Consider the following 19,551-nt stretch of genomic DNA (forward strand, 5'->3'; position numbering starts at 1 on the left):
TCTTCCCCAAGAGTAGTTCCCAGGTACTTGAAGGTGGAGGCGCGCGGTAGCTCCTGCCCGTTCACGTGGATGGAGCCTGTCATTTCAATGTCAGTGGTCAGGTATTCGGACTTCTTTAGGTTCAGCCGGGCCCGAACTGCTCGAGGCGGTCGTGCCACTGTTGGACTCGGTGCTCGAGTTCAGCCTTGCACAGGTTGGCCAGGAACACATCATCGGCGTAGAGCAGCGTCCATGAGGCGGGCGTGTACAGGTCGTGTGTAATTGTGTCCATCACCAGAATGAACAGCAGTGGTGAGAGAGCAGAGCCCTGGTGTACGCTGACGGTAATATTAAACTCCTCTGATATCCCAGCTGCCGCTTTACACGGCTTTTGTGACATCTGTATAGGAGTTGGACCCATTGTACGAGCAGCTCAGGCACGCCGTGATCTCGCAGCGCGTACCAGATGAGATCGTGCGGGACTCGGTCGAAGGCCTTTTCCAAGTCTAGGAAGGCGGTGTGGAGCGGGATTTTCTTCTCTCTGTGAGCCTCCATCAGCATCCGCACACCGAAGATGGCGTCGGTGGTGCCGCAGTTCTTGATGAATCCAGCCTGGTTGACGCTGATGTCGACGATGTCCCGAATGCGCTTATCAAGGATGCGTTCAAAGATCTTCATAGTGTGTGACAGTAACCTGACCGGTCTGTAGTTGGAGCAGTCCGCTGGGCTGCCCTTTCCCTTCCAGATCGGAACAGTGGTGCTGCGGTACCAGTCGTGTGGCACTTTTCCCGTGGAGACGATGTTGTTGAACAGCTCGCACAGCCACAATGCCGAGCCCGGTAGTGCCTTTTTCCAGAAGTCGGCAGGGATGTCATCTGGTCCTGTTGCCTTACCGTTTTCATGGCCTTGATGGCGTCGGCGACCTCGCTGGCATAAATGCCTGAGACTGGGCCTTCAACTGGGTCACCTCGCGGGGTTTGTGGGTGTGGGAACTCCTCGGTGGAGATCTTCTCGAAGTATTGCCGCCACCTCTCCGCAGCGTCTCTGGGGTTGACGATCAAATTTCCCCTTTCGTCGTTGATCCCATGAAACTGGTCAATGTCCAGGGTCTTCCTGTGTCTGCTTTTGGCTAGGCGGTAGATCTCATTCTCGCCTTCTCGCGTGTTCAGCTTCTCGTAGATGTCATCGTAGTGGGAGCTTCTGGCTGTCGCTACTGCTTTCTTGGCTGCCTTTTTGGCCGCCTTGTATTCGCAGAGCTTCTCGCTGGTCTTGTCCTGAAGAAAGGCCTTGTAGAGCCATTTCTTCAGGTGTACGGCATCTTGTACTTCCGGTGTCCAGAGCCATGTATCTCGTTCGATGCGTCTCCGTCCTGGCTTGGTGCAACCAAGCTGTTGGCAGCCGGCAGTGTGAACAGTGCTCTTCAGCATGGACCACGCTTCCTGTGGCCCGTCGACCATCTGCAGGAACTGCTCCGGTTTGATGAGGGGTCCCGCCATCTTCTTCTGGTTCCACCACTTGATTCGTGGCTGGTCTGCATTCCTTTGTCAATCCTGGTCTTGGGCTTGCTGATCCTGATCTTCGCCATCAGCGGCCTGTGCTGACTGCTCGATTCGTACGGGTACACCTTGGCGTTGAGCACGTTTTTAGCGGCTCTTCATCGTACGATGATGTAGTCGATCTGTGTGTGGTGGCTCCCGTTTCTGCTATGGTAGGTGAGGAGTTGAGATTCTCGCCTAATGAAGCAGGTATTCGTGATGGTCATATCATGGGAGTCGGCAAAGTCCAGGATCCTCTGGCCATTCTCATTCGTATCGCTCTGTGCCGTGCCCACCGTGGCACTGGTGTCCGTTTTTGTCCCGCCCTACATGACCATTCAGGTCGCCCGAGATGATGATGTCGTCTTCGTGTGGGATCTGCCTGAGTTGGATGTCGAGCAGTTCCCAGAAGGTATCCTTCACCTCGTGACATCCGGTCTGAGGGGCGTAGGCGGACAAGATGTGTAGGCGCTGCCTCTCGGTCGCCACGAAGATTATCATCAGTCGTTCTGTGAGGCGCTTAACTTCTGCGACGGAACTTTGCCAGCTTGGACTGACAACCACAGCTACACTGCCACGGTTTTCCTTACAGCTGGTGTATATGATCTTGTAGCCGTCTATAGTCGTAGCCTTGTTGCCCTTCCAGCGAGTTTCCTGGAGGCAGCAGATGTCCAGCTTCCTGTCCCGCATGGCCCTGACGATCTCGGTCGAGCGTCCAGTCAGCGAATTCACGTTCCAGGTGGCCACCTTGAGCGTCTGGCAGTCCTCTGTTCCCCGCTTGCGTTTTTTCACACGGAGCGGGTAGTCTCCGTGCGCATCGGACCCGGACGCGGTCGCCATAGCTTTCTCACACGGTGCAGGTGCGCCGTGCTTTCGCGTGGACCATTTCGTTGATTTTTGGCGCAGGTCAATGGTCTCCTGCACCCGTCGGTTCCCCCGAACGCGGTAGCATTGGACGTGTGTTTTGTAGTGGACTTTTCCACCATGTTGATGCGGCATTTGAGTACTCCAGCCGGCCTGTCGCGTGGGCCTGTCGTCGGAGGGTCTGCTCTCAGTTACGGTCAGCGTTTGACGGCTTCGCGCATCCAGGGGACACCACTTGGAGGTGGCAGACCGCTCGTCCCCCAAACTGTAGGGGGCGTGCATAAGTGCACCAACGTGCCTACCATCCCTGTCCTATTGTTTTTTATTTTTCTTATAAGTATCTATCTCATGTATTCAAAACTATATTTATTTTTATACCTGTATCTTGTAAGTGATTGACAAATCAAATAAATACTAAATACTAAATAAAATGCATTGTTGTTCATCCTGATGGCCTTGTATTCTTGATAAACGTGGAGCATGTTTTAACAGGAAAACTAATAGGAAAACTAAACATAACCAAATAAAATTTTTTTACTTGATTTAATTAGTAAGGAGAAGCTTGGGGTTATGTTTCTCTGCCTCATTTCCCTCCTGCTTATCTTTTTATTTTGTACCTAGAAAACTCTCATCTGACCACAGTGAGTGAAACTGGCTTCTGGTTTCCTCCTTTTTCTCAGGCAGATTTTTCTTCCCTCTTAGCTGAAGTGTTATTATTTCTCAGAGCTTTTAGTAGACTACAAAACTAATGTGGATGTTAATTACATTGTAAGCAACCAGCTGAGATGCATTAGCAAATCGCTCAAGGGAAAAAGGAAAGATTGTGTGTGTGACAGACTTTGAATGTGTGAGAGAGAAATCTAAGGCACTTTCACACCATCCCTAGCCAATCTAATTAAGAATTTGCAAATATTAAATAGTCCATCTCCCCAATGAAGGCAAAAAAAATGCTTTCATTCAGTCCTCATTCAGAATGACTTCATCTAAACTGCTGGGTGACCGGCTGAATATTCCAGAGCCTTTTGATTGGTAAACATAGTCAGTTCTGAGTGGACTCTCTATAGAAAATTCAAGACCTCAGCCTCTGGCTGTCAATATCCAGCTTGGCCTCTTGCTGCTTTGTTATGGGAGTCAGACTAGAGGTTATTTGCTTTATTTAGTAAGGCTCAGCCTGGCTTTTCAAGATATATGCATAGCCTCCTCATTGCCAGCCTAGACCAAACAAGGTCAACTAATTCTGCTCTATACAGATTCTTCAGTCCATATGATCTATTTGGTAGCAAAGAGTGAGATTTTTCTGATTTATTTTTTTTTGCTGCCTTGCAGTATCATCCAGACTTTTGCACCCCAAATCTGATAACCATAACCATGACCAAAGAAATAACCATGTCATTTAGTTGAGAAGCAGTAAAAGAATGCAGTTTTAATGACTTTTTTAAAATAGCCAAATCCAAGCCTACTTCACGTTTCATGCTCTCTCAACCAAATGCCAAAGAAATTATCAGTGACTGGGTCACTGAAGGGTGAATTTTGGCTTTGCAAAAGGCAGGTTTTAAAAGAATTCATGCTTGCTGCTGATCAGTTTTCTGTCAGGCTCCTGGGAGTTTCCAGTAGAGTGGTACTGGCATTCATTAGCCTGAACTCCTGAGTAAAAAAGAAACGGCAGCACCCAAGAGTTCATTGTAAGCAAGGGAGGGGCCTAGTTCACCTAAAGTAATCCATTAGGCTGACAGGACAATCATCAGAGGGTTTCAGATGTTATATATTCTGAAGGGATCAATATTTATAGCTTACTCAAGGTAAAAATAACCTTAAAATCAAAATAGCTAAAGGAGATTTAACTCTTTTTACTTATTGTGTGGAGACAAGATGAAGACCATATTGAAAGGATATGGAGCAAAAACTTATCAAGTATGTTTGTCCTACAGTTATGGATGAGTGGGTAAAGATGCTAAGTAAAATGTCAACTTACGTGTACCAAGGCTTTAGTTTAAAAACAAAAACAAGATTGAATCTGGAAGCCTGAATTTGGTGTATATCATAAACATTCCAAAAGCAGAGCATAATACCAAATGCTTCCAGTAGTTACCTAATTGTGCAAATAGAGATCAACCATCAAAGGTAATACATAAGAAACTATGCAATATGATTTAGATTTATGACTTCAATGTAATGTTGATAATACAAATTTTTCGGTTGGGTACTTCTTTTCTGAAAGCATACATTATTATTGCAGGTTGGGGAATTTTGGGAGTTGAAGTCTACATGTCTTAAAGTTCTCCTAGAATGTGAATGTGAATCATAACTTTAACCATAAGTACTTCTTGGTAGTGAGAAATTCTCAGAATATGCAGCAGTATTAATTATCTAAGATACAATTTACCACTTTATAAAAGGTAACAATCATATTTCCTAAAGATTTCAAGAATTATAAAGTTGAAACCATGATCGTTAAGCATAGCAGGGTACTCAATGATGAAAATATATGATAAATTTATAGCAAAGGGTAAAAAAGAATCCCAGCAACTGTTTACATCCAAATTTGACTAAAGTTGTACAATGACTTTAAACTTTTGCATTATAATTTTTAAAGGTTCTTTCTAGGAAACATGGTTTTAAAAGCAGCAAGCAGCCAGGGACTTTCTTTTCCTAGCTTCAGGAACAGTAACTTACTACGTGGGATAGTGTTGCAATAAATCCATCAACCACATCTTGTGGTTTTATCACCAAGTTCAGAACACAAAAGCAAGGTCACTAGAAGCATAGTATCCACAGGAGTAAATAAACTTAAAATACAAGCCAGGTTCAATACCAGGTATTTATTTGTAGTAAAGATTCAGTTGAATTTGAATTCTAGGCTAACCTCCACGGAACAACATTGTTCAGTAGCGTTTTGTCCTTCTTACATTACTTGCTAACTATAAGAAGATCTTTTTAACCCACTGCTATGATCCTGGTTAGGCTTGGTTTCCTTCAGCAAATTAGTCTGAACTAGCTCCGCTTGCTTCAGCTGTTTGTTAGCACAGGCAAGCACTTCTACATGTGCCTTCTAACTTTTGATAAATACATATACTGGAATCTTGAGCATAGGTGGACTTAGCTTCCTGTCTGTGTCAAAATGTGTTGGGTCAGAGAGGACAATAAGTTTTGCTATTGGCTTAGCATAGTACTCAAATTTGGAAGTGCAAGAATGGAACTTGGGATGCTTCCTTTATAACACTAGGCTGAAGCTGCCGTACCTTACTTGGTCAGTCCACACTATGGCCATTGCAAAGAAGGCCCAACTCCACCTGCACTTTCTGAGGTTGCTGAAAAAGAGTGGTCAGGGTAAAAAGTTGCTAGTTACTTTTTACTGTTCTACCATCGAGAGCATTTTGGCATACTCTGTAACGGTGTGGTATGCTGGATGCTCTGTAGTGGATAAGAAGATGCTCCAGAGAGTTATAAACACAGCACAAAAAAATCATCGGTTGCTCTCTTTCTTCTTTGGAAGAGATTGCAAAGACCAGGCTCTTCTCTAGAGCACTAAAAATCTCCACAGACCATTCTCATCCTGGACATTCATATTTCGAACTGTTACCATCAGAGAGGCATTATAGGTGTCTTAAAATGAGGACTAATAGACTGAGAAACAGTTTCTTTTCCAAGGCAATAATTGTCTTGAATCAAACAATGCATATGTGATTTAGCCCTATGTATATAGTGGCATTTTTAAACTATCTAACTTACTATATGTTTTAGATAGGTTTTAAACTAGGTTTTTAATTATTATTATTTTAATTATTTTAATTTTTAAATACTCTGTAGTGTGATTGTGATGTGGTGTTTGGGGCACTTTGCTGGAATAGCTTTCAAATTTCATTGTATTTATAGAATGCAATGACAATAAAGGTATTCTATTCTATTCTATTCTATTCTATTCTATTCTATTCTATTCTATTCTATTCTATAAATCGTCATCAGTATGCTGCGTGCACAGAAGCAGCCTTTGAAAAAGGACTTTTTTTCCTGCTTTTTAAACTGCTCTTCAGAGCTAGCGGTTCTACAGAGGTGGACAGAACTGGTAGAAACCCACCCCTGGATACGCCCTTTTCCTCAAGTGAGGAAAACTGATCTTGAGGTATGACATGTTTTCAGTTTCTCTCTTAACCAACATGATTAATAGCTAAGAGTGCTCTTCTAAATCTGTGAAATTTTAGTGTACAGCCTCATAAGTACCCACTGAGATTGATTAATGCAATAACTGAGAATGAGGATAATCCAGCTAATAATCAAAGAGAAAGCAAATTTGCTTAGAAAAATAGTCCACAGTCACCAACCATTTATTACATGCATATTGTACATCATATGTAGCAACTCAATCCTGCATACTTGCAGGTTGATCTGAGTTCAATAGGACTTTACAATTGCAATCTTAAGATCAGTTTACACATTATAAGGGTTTTTTATAACAGTTCTTGTGCAGTATTTTTAGAATGGAATGTAGCCTTTCCATCTCACATTTCTATTCTCAGCTGGATACCAATTTAACTAATTGATTAATCAATACAGTTTTCCCTAATTGGTTAAACAATGTATGCTCAGTTGTTTTACCATGTCCAAGAAGTTTGGGGAAGTGACCTCTGTTTTATTAGTAACAGAGCAAATGGAGGATTGGAATAGAAACATGATCAGAGCTGGAAATGTTAAGCAATCTACTATTTCTTTTACTTATGTTCAGATGCAGTGATTCCAAGCCAAGTTCAACTTCTGGCTACTTCACAGCCATGGCTAGGCAGTTTTCTTGGTGTTGGTATGCAGGTATCATATAATTGTCTTCTTTTTGGACTCTTTTTCAGAGTCCCAGCCCTATTATTCTATGGTGACTTCTCATTCTAATATTTCACCCTTCTTGGAATGTTTAATTTTAAAAGAAAACATTAAGGAAACATTCAAATTTTTGAACTTTAATTAAAGAATTACTTTCCTATATTATTTGATATTGATTTTAAGGATTTTATCATCATAGTTCCGCCTAGTTCAAAGATTTTTCCACTCTGTAAACAATAATGCATTCTCTATTTTGTGTTCTTTTTATATAGTTATCACAAATTGCTATAAAAACAAGACATTTCCATGGAATTGTTAGCAGTGCTAACTAAAAGATACCATTCTTGTCTAATGAAAGGGCAATCAAGCATACACCTCACATTCATGGTCAGCCAACTGTATCTGAGTTTCAATTTCAGGGACACCAAGCAGGTTGTTACTGAAGGAATCCATCTTCCAACAGCTCTGACTGAAATTATATCAAGCCTGGGATAGTCTAGAGGTGGATTTTGTTATGTCTTTGGGACTGGTTGGTGTTCCCAACCAGGTCCGTTCTTTAAGCGGGAGCACCAGCAGCTCCCATTGGTTGGCTCCGTTTGACAGTCGATTATAAAAGCCGGCTGTCGGGCTGAGCCAGCCGTTGTTCGCTGGCAAGTCTGCCTGTTAGCTGGCAGACACGACAACCATTTATTCCTTGAATAAAACCAGTTACTTGTATGCTCTGGTCTAGCCTCTCATTTCCCTCGATCTACAACACTGGCGACGAGGATGGGATCGGCAGGCTAGCCAGAAGCACTCATTCAAAGAGCTGAGAATCACGCTACCAGAATCACCGCGCTGAACCGCAGCCGTATCGCTCGCAGAGAGCTCGGGCTCAGATCGCTGCTGTCTGAGAGTGAAAGTCACGAGCGTTGTAGCCGCTCGAGTTAGAACGCTACAGTTAGTGAAAGTTGGGCGCTGAAGCCGCAGCCGCCCGCGCTCGCAAAGGAGCGCGAAATTCAAACCGCTGCCGTTTGAATTCAAACACTGGAGTGAAGTTCGGCACTGTAGCCACAGTCGCCAACGCTCTCTAGGGAGCGTGAAAATTCAAATTGCTGTCAGTTACGGCACTATAGCCATAGTCGCCAACGCTCTCCAGGGAGCGCGAAATTCGAATTGCTGTCAGTTACGGCGCTGTAGCCACAGCCGCCAAACGCTCGCAGAGAGCGTGAAAATACAAACTGCCTTCACAAAGGCTGGAGTCACTGAGCGAGTTTAGGGCGCTGTAGCCACAGCCGCCAACGCTCACGGTTAGTGTTAAACCAGGGCCACGAACACCCAGAGAGACAGACCAGTCTGCTAAGAGACTGAGGGATCCAGAATGAATGTCAATCCGGCATTCCCACCATTCAAGCCCGATGAGGAAAAATGGGATTCGTATAAGAATCGCTTCAACCATTTTATTGATGCCATCGGTTTGGCTGATGCTGCGGAGCATAGGAAGAAATCCTACTTCCTCAGCTACTGTGGGGCTGCAGTCTTCGATACCGCCACAGCACTTTTCGCACCACGAGAGATGAGGAACGTCCCGTGGACTGAGCTGCTGGAAACACTTTCCAACCACTACTCACCGAAACCGTCCCAGATCGCTAGACGTTTCGCGTTTAGAATGAGGAAGCAAGCCGAGGGGGAATCCATCAATCAATACATGGCCACCCTGAGGACAGCAGCTCTACATTGTGAGTTTAAGAACTATTTGGACGATATGCTGCTCGACCAACTCGTCTGTGGGGTAAGAGATCTAAGGCTCCAAAGACGTTTGCTGGCCAGAAAAGATTTAAATCTCGCCCAGGCCGTTGAGGAAGCCTTAGCTGCTGAACTCTCAGCCCAATCAGCAGCCGAGATCCAGGGCACCGCACCCAAGCCCAGCACTTCCTCCATCCACTCTGAAGAAGTGGTGGGTGAAGATGACCCTGCAGAATACTCTGACATTCATCGTCTCAAGCCGATGAGACAGCCGCAGGTAGGAGCGAGGCAAAGAAACAACAGTGGCCCAAAACAAACACTTTTGTGCCTAACCTGTGGAGGTTCCCATTCCCGGGCATCTTGCAGGTTCAGAAACGCCAGCTGCCACAACTGTCACAAGAAAGGTCACCTCGCAAGAGTCTTCCAGGCAGCGCGCGTTTTTCCACAAAAATCTCTTTCTTCTCCTGGTTCCCAAAGGCAAGTAGAGAACTGCTATACTTGCTACCACGCTAACCACACATGTCATACCCCCAATAAAATTACACTTTCTGTCTTCTTAGAAGGTAAACCCTGCCGCATGGAGGTAGACACGGGGTCAGCGCTCTCAATCATCTCCTGGGACACGCTTAAGAAGATCCAGCCCAGACTGACAAGGAACCAGCTTCAAAAGTGCCATCTCACCTTGAGGGACTACCAAGGAAAGAACATCCCGGTCCTTGGGAAAGGCAAGTTCCTTGTTAAATTCCAAGCCTTCAAAGGCCATTTGCCTTTAGTGGTTGTTAATGGTGCCCTCCCTAGTCTTTTGGGATTGGATTGGTTTCCCTCTCTTGGCCTTAGTGTAACAGGGATCCATGCTGTCTCAACTTCGGATGTTGACTCCTTATTCTCAGACTATTCTGACGTTTTTAGTAGCGAGTTAGGCTGTTATAATGGCACTCCCATCTCCTTCTCAGTAGACCCCCAGGCAGTTCCCGTCCGCTTAAAACCACGTAGAGTACCTTTCGCCATCCGCCCCAAATTGGACGCGGAACTAGACAAGCTCCTCAAGCAAGGGGTGATAGAACCCACTGATTTCGCTAAGTGGGAGACCCCCATAGTCACCCCACTTAAAAAAGACGGTAATTTAAGAATTTGTGCTGATTACAAGACATCAATTAACCGTTATCTACAGGTTAGCGCATACCCTGTTCCAGTCATTCAGCACCTGTTACACACATTCGAACCTGGCAACATTTTCGCCAAACTGGACATGTCACAGGCATACCAACAGTTCCCTGTTGATAATCAAACGGCTGACTTACAGACCATAGTAACACACAGAGGGGCGTTCAGGTGTAAACGTCTCCAGTTTGGCGTAAGTGTAGCCCCAGGTATTTTCCAATCACTGATGGAACGAATTCTCCAAGGCCTCCCTGGCGTAGTTCCATATTTCGACGACATTTTGGTCTCAGCCAGGGACAGACCCCAACTCATCCAGAGAGTCAGGGCAGTATTAGAGAAGTTCAGGCAGCATGGCCTCAAACTAAAACGGGAGAAGTGTGCCATCGCCACTAGACAGGTGGACTTTCTAGGATACAGGCTAGACGCCTCAGGCATCCACCCAGTGGAATCTAAAGTCAAGGCCATCCACGAGGCACCCACGCCTACCAACAAAACCGAGTTACAAGCCTTCCTGGGGTTATTGAATTTCTACGCTTCGTTCCTCCCACACAAAGCCTCAGTCGCTGAACCGCTGCACAGACTCTTAGATAAAAACTCACCATGGCACTGGGGACCCAAAGAAAACCATGCATTTAAGGCAGTCAAATCTCTACTCACCTCTGAGGCTGTCTTAATCCAATTTGACCAACGCCTTCCCTTGGTCCTAGCCGCAGACGCATCCCCTTCTGGGATAGGAGCTGTCTTAAGCCACAGACTCCCCAATGGCTCCGAGGCACCAATTGCCTTCTTTTCAAGAACTTTCTCAGTGACTGAATGTAATTACAGCCAAATAGATAAAGAGGCCCTGGCTGCAGTAGCAGCAGTCAAAAAATTCCACGAATTCCTATTTGGGCACCATTTCAAACTCATTACCGATCACAAGCCGCTTCTAGGACTGTTATCAGGGGACAAGCAAACTCCACAGGTATTGTCACCCAGGATGACTAGATGGACCTTGTTCCTGGCGGCTTACTCGTACAAACTGGTCTATCGTCCCGGAAAGAATCTGAGCCACGCAGATGCCCACAGCCGCTGTCCCTTGCCGGCCCCAGTCGAGGACCCAGCTCCTGTGCATGCTATTTTCGAGGTCAACGAACTTAAGCTGCCAGTGACTGCAGACGACATCGCGGCACATTCAAAAAAGGACAAAACAATCGCCCAGGTTCTGGACTGGGTGGGGAGGGGGTGGCCGGAAACTAACTACTCAGTTGATTTCACCCCATTTAAAACTCGCCAGCAGGAGCTTTCTAAGTTGCAAGGATGCTTGTTGTGGGGTACCAGAGTCGTCATCCCAACCACCCTTCGCATACCCATCCTGAAGGTACTGCACGAGGGCCATCCGGGCATCGTACGGATGAAGGCGTTGGCTCGCAGTTACGTCTGGTGGCCCGGGATGGACGATCAGATCGCCAAGTGGGTAAGCTCTTGTCGACCCTGTCAGGAATTTAGGGCAGCCCCGCCAGCCACCACACCCACCAAGTGGGAAAGTGCCAATGCCCCATGGTCACGGCTTCACATCGACCTGGCCGGGCCAATGCATGGCAAGACTTTCTTGGTGGTCGTGGACTCGTATTCTAAGTGGATAGATGTGGCCTTACTTCCCACGACCACCACCCAGGCAGTTGCTAAAGCCCTGACTCGTTTTTTCGTGACTCACGGACTTCCTGACACACTGGTCTCCGACAATGGCCCCCAGTTCACTTCGAGTGAATTTAGCAGGTATGTCACCAATCTGGGCATCAGACACGTCCTCACGGCCCCCTTTCACCCTGCTAGCAACGGGTTGGCAGAGAGAGCAGTTAGATCGGCTAAGGAGGCACTGGCCAGGTTCAGCCAAGAAGACTGGCATTCTAAACTGTCTCGTTTCCTCCTAAGCCAGCATACTACACCTTGCACAACGACGAACAAGTCCCCGGCCGAACTGTTAATGGGGAGACGCCTGAGGACTACCTTAGACTGGCTACACCCCCACTACTGCCCAGACACCCCTTTGGGGTCTGACAGTCTGGTCAGAGATTTTGCATTACAGGACCTAGTCTTTGCTAGGAACTATGCGGAGGATCCTCTGTGGGTGCCGGGGAAGGTCGTGGCTGTCACAGGTCCGAGATCCTATCGGGTCCAGCTGGAAGACGGTCGCGTGTGGCAGAGGCACCTGGACCAACTGAGGAGGCGACGGAGCGGTCTGACCAGCTCAGAGCCATTTCCACCGGACAGTGTTCAAGTTCCCCACCAGAGTCCAGTCGAGAGTTTCCAAAGGGACCAGCCATTCCCAACAGAGCAGAGGGAGCCGGCAGTAGACCGGGACTGCTAGCCTGAGACTCCACCACTACCACCCAGCGAGGTCACCGGCCATTCGGGCAGAGACTGTTCTCCAAGCCAGCCCGAAGGCAGGGACTTTCCCCGGGTCCAAGATCCAGCGCCGAGTCAAGCTCGCTACCCAACGCCCTCTGACCAGGGCCCCACGGACTCGTTGCCACCCAGTGGCTCTCCTGAGCTACGACGCTCCGGTCGCCAACACAGACCACCGGCGTATCTCAGGGACTATGCATGTTCCCATCTAGGGGGAAGGGGTGTTATGTCTTTGGGACTGGTTGGTGTTCCCAACCAGGTCCGTTCTTTAAGCGGGAGCACCAGCAGCTCCCATTGGTTGGCTCCGTTTGACAGTCGGCTATAAAAGCCGGCTGTCGGGCTGAGCCAGCCGTTGTTCGCTGGCAAGTCTGCCTGTTAGCTGGCAGACGCGACAACCATTTATTCCTTGAATAAAACCAGTTACTTGTATGCTCTGGTCTAGCCTCTCATTTCCCTCGATCTACAACAGATTTCCAGTGAGCAAAGCAAAGCAGACATTTCTGAAGAAATAAGGACATCATTGCAGTTAGAGGGGCAGCCAGACTGATTTCTGCTGATCAAGGAGATAAAGGAAAGATCATGGAATTGTGCCACTTGCACTGCAGACATCTGCTTTTAAGCAGAGGTTGGATTCAAAAATCCCAGCAACCAGTTTGCTGCCCAGTTGCTGGGTGGGCGTGGCCATGGTGGGCATGGCCTTCCAGAACTTCTGGCTTCCAGTGAGCCTTCAGAGCCTGGGGGAAGCCTTTTTTGTCCTCCCACGGGTCTGGAGGCTTCCCCCAAGTTTCTGAGAGGGTGAAAATAGCCTCTCCTGGGCTCTGGAGGACTATTGGAACAGGCCCATTTGTGACTTCTGATTTTCCAGGAAAGCCATTGTTCACCCTCCCAAGGGTCAAGAGGCCTCCCCCTGGCCTCTGGGAGGGAGAAAATGGCTTCCCCTGGGCTCTGGAGGCCCTCTGGAAGCTGGAAACAGGCCCATTTCTGGACTTCTGGAAGGCCTGTATTCCCCCTCCAAGAGCCTCTGCATAGACCCTGCACTTACCTCCATCAAAAATGGGCCATGTGGAGGCTCCTGGGAGGGGTGCGGTGAGGTAGGTGGGGCCAGCCAGTCAGTTGAAATACTGGTTCGGTGACTCAGATGTAACTTTAACATCCAATTCACCTGAATGGGTCCAAACCGATAGAATCCTATCCCTGTTTTTAAGTAAACTACAGGAATTGAGGTTTCTGCAATCAGCTTGTGGGTTGAGTGTGCTAAGGGATTTACAAGTGCACAGTTAAAGTTTAAGAACATTTTTTTAAAAAACATTATTGGTTTAAACAGCAAGAGGATGATTACAACATTGATTTTGGAAATTTATAAATACACTAAAAGTCAAGATGGATTTCCATGGGAAAATGCTGTTTGAATTCTAAGAAGAGAACATGATGGGATAGGAATTTGAATGTTTGATTACTAGAGGGAACCAGAATAAATAAAATTTACAATTAAAGGAGAACACACTTAAATTTGACTTACTAACATAAAATGAAGCAAATGAAACCGGTTCATATCTTAATAATTAAAAGGAAAATACAAGTAGCAAAATAAAAGAGTGAGTTGGTTAATTTCCTTATATTTGATTTAAAAAAGATCTGTTAAAAGTACGGAACAATTTTATGAGAATGACGAAGATAAGTTGTTAAATTGCTTATACTGGTTTCCATTTATTTACTGCTGGTCAAATTCATACTCCTGCCCATCTCAGAAACAAGTGACTTTTGTTATGCAATGCATAGCAAGACTAAAAGCTATTAATATATAAAAAGAATTATTATTAAAAATCTTAAAAGTAAACATAAGTTTTAGAGAACAAACATGAAGCTAAGAAGCTATGAATTAATAACAATGCAACTACTTCAGTATCTCACTTTTCTTCTGCACTTTCCATTTTTTCTTTTTCTTTCAATAGATTGTATTAGTTTTATATGTCAACTGTAATTTTAAAAAAATTATATAATACATAGGATGTAAAGATATCTGGTTTTAGATCAGGGGTGTCAAATTTGCAGTTCATGGCCCAGATGTGTCATGCGCACTGGCCATGCCCATTCCCAGTTTAGCGAAGGGGGAAAAAGTTGCGATACTTCATGTGACGATGCTGTGTCATCGTGACTTTGACATCCCTGTTCTAGATCAAATTGCATAGGATTATAATTTTAAGATTTTGCTTTTTAAAAAAGGTATGGTATTTATTATTGAATTGGCCCCTGAATAATTAACACTACCTCTTCACCTAATTACTTTTTTCTGCTTTTTGTAGTTTTTTTTATCATTTTAAAGTTTTAAATACTAACATTAATATTAATTTATACATGTTGTATGCTGTTTAGAGTCACTTGACTGTGACATGACCAGCTACATAATTATGAATAAATAAATAAAACTGTGCTTCTGAGATCTTTTTTTTTATTTAAAACAAATTTTATTGATTTTACAAAACAATATACAAACAAACAAAACATAAAATATGATGACATAAGAAATCTTTTTCTAAAAAAACCAATACAACATCTTATTTAAAGACAGAATTATTCCAAGTTATCACATTTCCATACAAACACAATTTAATATATATATTTACCTTATCTGTTCATCTTCATATCTTATCCCGAACTTCTCTTTATTACTTCCTTTCTTTCTATTTATTCAAATTATATCTCTTTAACTTTAGATTGTATACATTTTTTATATCCATCTGTCTTATACATTTTCATTATTCTCTTCCAATACAAAAACAGACAAGACATAAAACATAAAACCATGAAACATCTTTTCTGAAAGTTGCTTGATCCCGGGTTAAAACTCATCGTACAGACACCACTTCAAAAATCATGTTCCTTTTATATATCATTCCATATCTTATTACCATTTTCCATTTTCTATATAGCTTCTTCTTTTTTTTAACTCTCTTAGTTTTATTCTACTTATCTCAGTTCAAATCATAATACTTGTCATTCTTTGTCTGTTCTCAACTATCCATTCATCTTTTCTCTTTAAACAAAACCTCTCCTGTACACTGATTGAAGTATGACGCCTTTAACTCTTTCCCCTAACCTAATAATACTTAATATCACACATAACTTGTATTGGGATTCTGTTTAGCACATCCTAAAGTTACACAATATATTATATAGAGAGAAAAAGAAAAAAAGAAAGAAAGAACAACAATAACAAAGAAACAAATTTATAAATATATAATATAGCTAGTACCCCTGTCATTGCCATTTTAATCATACATATTAATACTCATTTATATCTTAAACATTTTATTCTAAAAATGCCTATAATAACACAATCTTATGTACCTTACAGAATCCCTTTTTCAATTAGATTTACCCATTGTCTCTAAATAAATTTTGTTTCTTTAAATCTTGCTTCCCATCGTTGAGACTTCTCACCCCTTCCTTTCTCCCTTGCTTATTCTTTTCCTTACCCTTTTTACCCCTTTGTCTCTCCACCTCCCTTTTCTTCTTCTGCTTTCCCCCTTTCTGTTGTTTTCTAACCTTATATCCACCTTTCAACTCATTTTTATCTTTTTTGGTTGTTTTTTTAGGTTTTAAAATCCCTTTTTCCTTTTCCTCTTTCTTCTCCTCCCCAAATAGGATCACATGTTCATCAAAGATGATTTCTTCTTTGTCCCAATTATCCTGCTGCGCAATCAATTCTCCATAGGAATGCACCGCCATTTCTAGAGATTGAAAAAGAATATCCAAAGTATCTTTCCAGTCTTGTTCTTCCTTTTTATATTTTGGATATTCAGTTTTAGATTCATCCAAGGATGATGCCATTATAAAGAGGAAAAATCTTTCCCAAAATAACCACCCGAGTGTTTTTAAACAAAGAAAAAAGATTTCCCAAAAGATCCAAAGTCACCAAACAATCCAGACAGACTATTTCTTTTAGCACTTTTTCCCTTCTTCCATTTCTTTTTCTGGGGTTGCTATTAAATCACAAAATTCCAATTAAAATATGTCTTTTTGAAGTCTTATTAATGTTCAAATGGCTCTTTAAAATTCTAGGCAGTCTGCTCCTTATTTTCAAATTCTACTTCAATTTTTTTCCTCTCCCTTCCCACTCACAGCAAAAGAAAAAATTTTCTTTAAATATTTAGAAATCCATATCCCTTTGGCATTAACATAGTCTTTAGCATTTAGCATACCTTCAATGCGGTTTTCCGATTTCTCTCAAAGCTGTTCCGTTTGGAAGGAGAGTGAAAAGAAAAAAAGTTTTCCTTTTAATATCCATTCGCTGCTTACTCAGTCTGGGAACAATGTGTCTTTAGTAGGTGTTAATTACCAGGATACTTTCACTGTTCCTTTGTCCCAGTCAGCAAAGATCACTTTCACTTCTTCACAAGCTCCTTCAGCACTTTCTTTTTCCGGCTGAGCTCTTCTATGTGGCAGCCATTAGAGACCGCCGCTCAGCTGCCTTCGGAGAGGGAGATTTAGCCGGCTAGGGAAGGGAGATGCGATGTCTCTCGCCCCTGCCAGAACGCCCCAGTCTTCACCACCTTCTACAAAGGTGGCTTAGCCCCGAAGCCAAATGGCTCGGGGCACTCAGGCAGTGAACACAGGCAGGGATCGCGCACAGTCACGGATTCCTGCCTGCACCGAAGTGCCACAAGCCGGAAGCGTCTCTTCTGAGATCTTTTTATGGAAGATATGTCAAATTTGAAGAAACCTTCAATATGAGTTCTGGTTACTATTTCATGATTTCTCTTTGTGCAATGTTACTCTTTTGAACTTTTCAAATCAGAAGCTATTTTATCTTGTCCATACTTTGAGCAATTATGAACAAAACTCCACACATAATATCAACCCTACTTGACTTTTTTTTGCACTACCAACTTCTTTGACTAGAAGTGCACATATATGCGGCTTCAGATACTGAAAAATTCTCTATGCTTTGAGAAAATGTTTTTTGAAGGAAAAATAAATAATTTTCTTCAGCTATCAAACAGAGAGATAAGCATATTTAACTAAGAAGAAAATTCAAATCAATATTTCATATCCCTTAAAATTTTATGCCAAATTGCAACATGAGTTTTCTTCAAGAATGAGGGTTGAATGCTTTAAATGTCCTGTGAAGAGCATTCATACACACACAATGCCAATGGGACATCTGCTGACCTTTGTTAAACATTAAGCTCTGATAAGAATTTGAAGACCTGAATGTGCTTCTAAGCGTCATAATGATCATTCCCCTATAACCTCTCTGAACCTTCTTTTCGCCACCTCCTCCACTGGCTTCCCTGGATTTTCTTCTTCTCCCACCAGTTCTCGTCTTATTTCAATTTCCACCTTTCAGCTTCCTAGAACTATTCACTTCCAACTTATACCCCCTCTCCTTCAGTCTCTTTCTGTTTGTAAAAAGTGCTGAATCACAGCTCTTTCTTACTGTCTCGCCGCCTGTACTATGGGGTTACCCCCCCCTCACTGGAGTTCTTTTTCCTCGGAAACAAGTTCAAACTTACTTTTGGCAAATCATCACAGTTGCAACTTTGGGATTTTAACTTCAATGACACTTTCTGTTGATAATCTTCTCTTTTCGTCCTCATTCATGGTTCAGCCATGGCCCAGGGTCTGCCATAATAAAATGACAGACACTTTCACTTTGGGTTTTCAGGGGTTTCCTTTCTTGCCAACTGGCGATCGTGTTTCGCCTCGCCATCTTCCGGGCTTCCCCTCTTGTCCGCTTGGCTCCTCACACCCTGAAAGGCCCCAAAAGTGAAAAAATGGGATCCAGAGACAGAGACTGCTCTCCCTTTACCTTTTCACCAAGGCATTACCACCGGAAGCCATAAAAATGCAAACTACTCATGGTGGTTATGCACCTGGCAGACAATAATTAGGATTTACTTTATTATCTTTTTGAAAACATAAATTCAATAAAGGCTTATCACTAATCTCTTTGGTTGTTCACTTAATTCAGGTAAGGAAAAAAAGCCAGAATTGATAACTACTATTCTGTTTGATTTAAGGAATTCTGGAGAATAAAATCAGAGCCTTGCCCATTCTTATTAGATATCACAACTTCAATTTTCACTGGGGATAATGGAGAGTAGGAGTAAAGTAAAGTAAAGACATAGTTAACCTTTGTATAATAAAGTCTATTGTATCAATTACAGTAAGTCCAACCATTTTTCACAAGTTCCTCAGTAAGCCTATGATATTTTTCAGTATACTAATAAATATATTATTTCAGAAATGTCACATTGACTTTTTCCCCATATCCTCCTGACAGATATTTGTAAGTATAGAACATTTTTGTTCATGGCGGTTGTGATGGTTCTTGAGAGATTCTTTATTTCTACATTAATTTTTAGCAGTAAACATAAAACTTGCTTTTTCGGAGCAGTTTCAATGTTGAATCAAACCATGAGTGTACTAGAGGGAAACGTTTACATAAATTCTTTCAGACTTAACATTCAAACAGGGAACAGACATAAGAAAAATGTTTCATACATGACAAGCATCACTGAAACAAATAAAATGTGAACAAAATTGGCTTCATATACACAGATAAACCAGCAAATTGGCAATTGAATCTTACTTCAAAACTGACAGGAAAACATTTTTCACTCTCCTGATGGAGGTGGGTTGGGCACAAAGGATGCCCTGTGGCAAAGAAAGCTCTGATTTCTGAAACCTTGACATCACTCTAACTCCACATCTCAAAATATCACATCTAACACAATGGAAGGGGTATCCAGCTCAAAATGTGAACACTTTTTCTATCTGTCATGGTACATAACAAGTCAAGTTCCATTCCTGATAACTTTATGGGAGAGTACACATAAGGTTTTCTTGCAAATAATATTTTCAATAATACCATTGCTTTCCTCTGGGATATTGTATGTTTAGTTTAGGCTACAGTTCTGAGATTTCCCATCTGGACTCAACGATGTGCTGCCATATAATTGGGACTCTGCAAATAGCCACATGATAAATTAATATTAATCAAATACACTACAACAGAATAAACATATTTCTCCTTTAGGTGTCTATTGGTTAGAAAAGTTCAGTTTAAGTAGTTTTTAAAGACAGA

Source organism: Pseudonaja textilis, chromosome 4 (assembly GCF_049901715.1).
Source record: "Pseudonaja textilis isolate UNSWEBS1 chromosome 4, rPseTex1.2, whole genome shotgun sequence".
Lineage (NCBI taxonomy): Eukaryota > Metazoa > Chordata > Lepidosauria > Squamata > Elapidae > Pseudonaja > Pseudonaja textilis.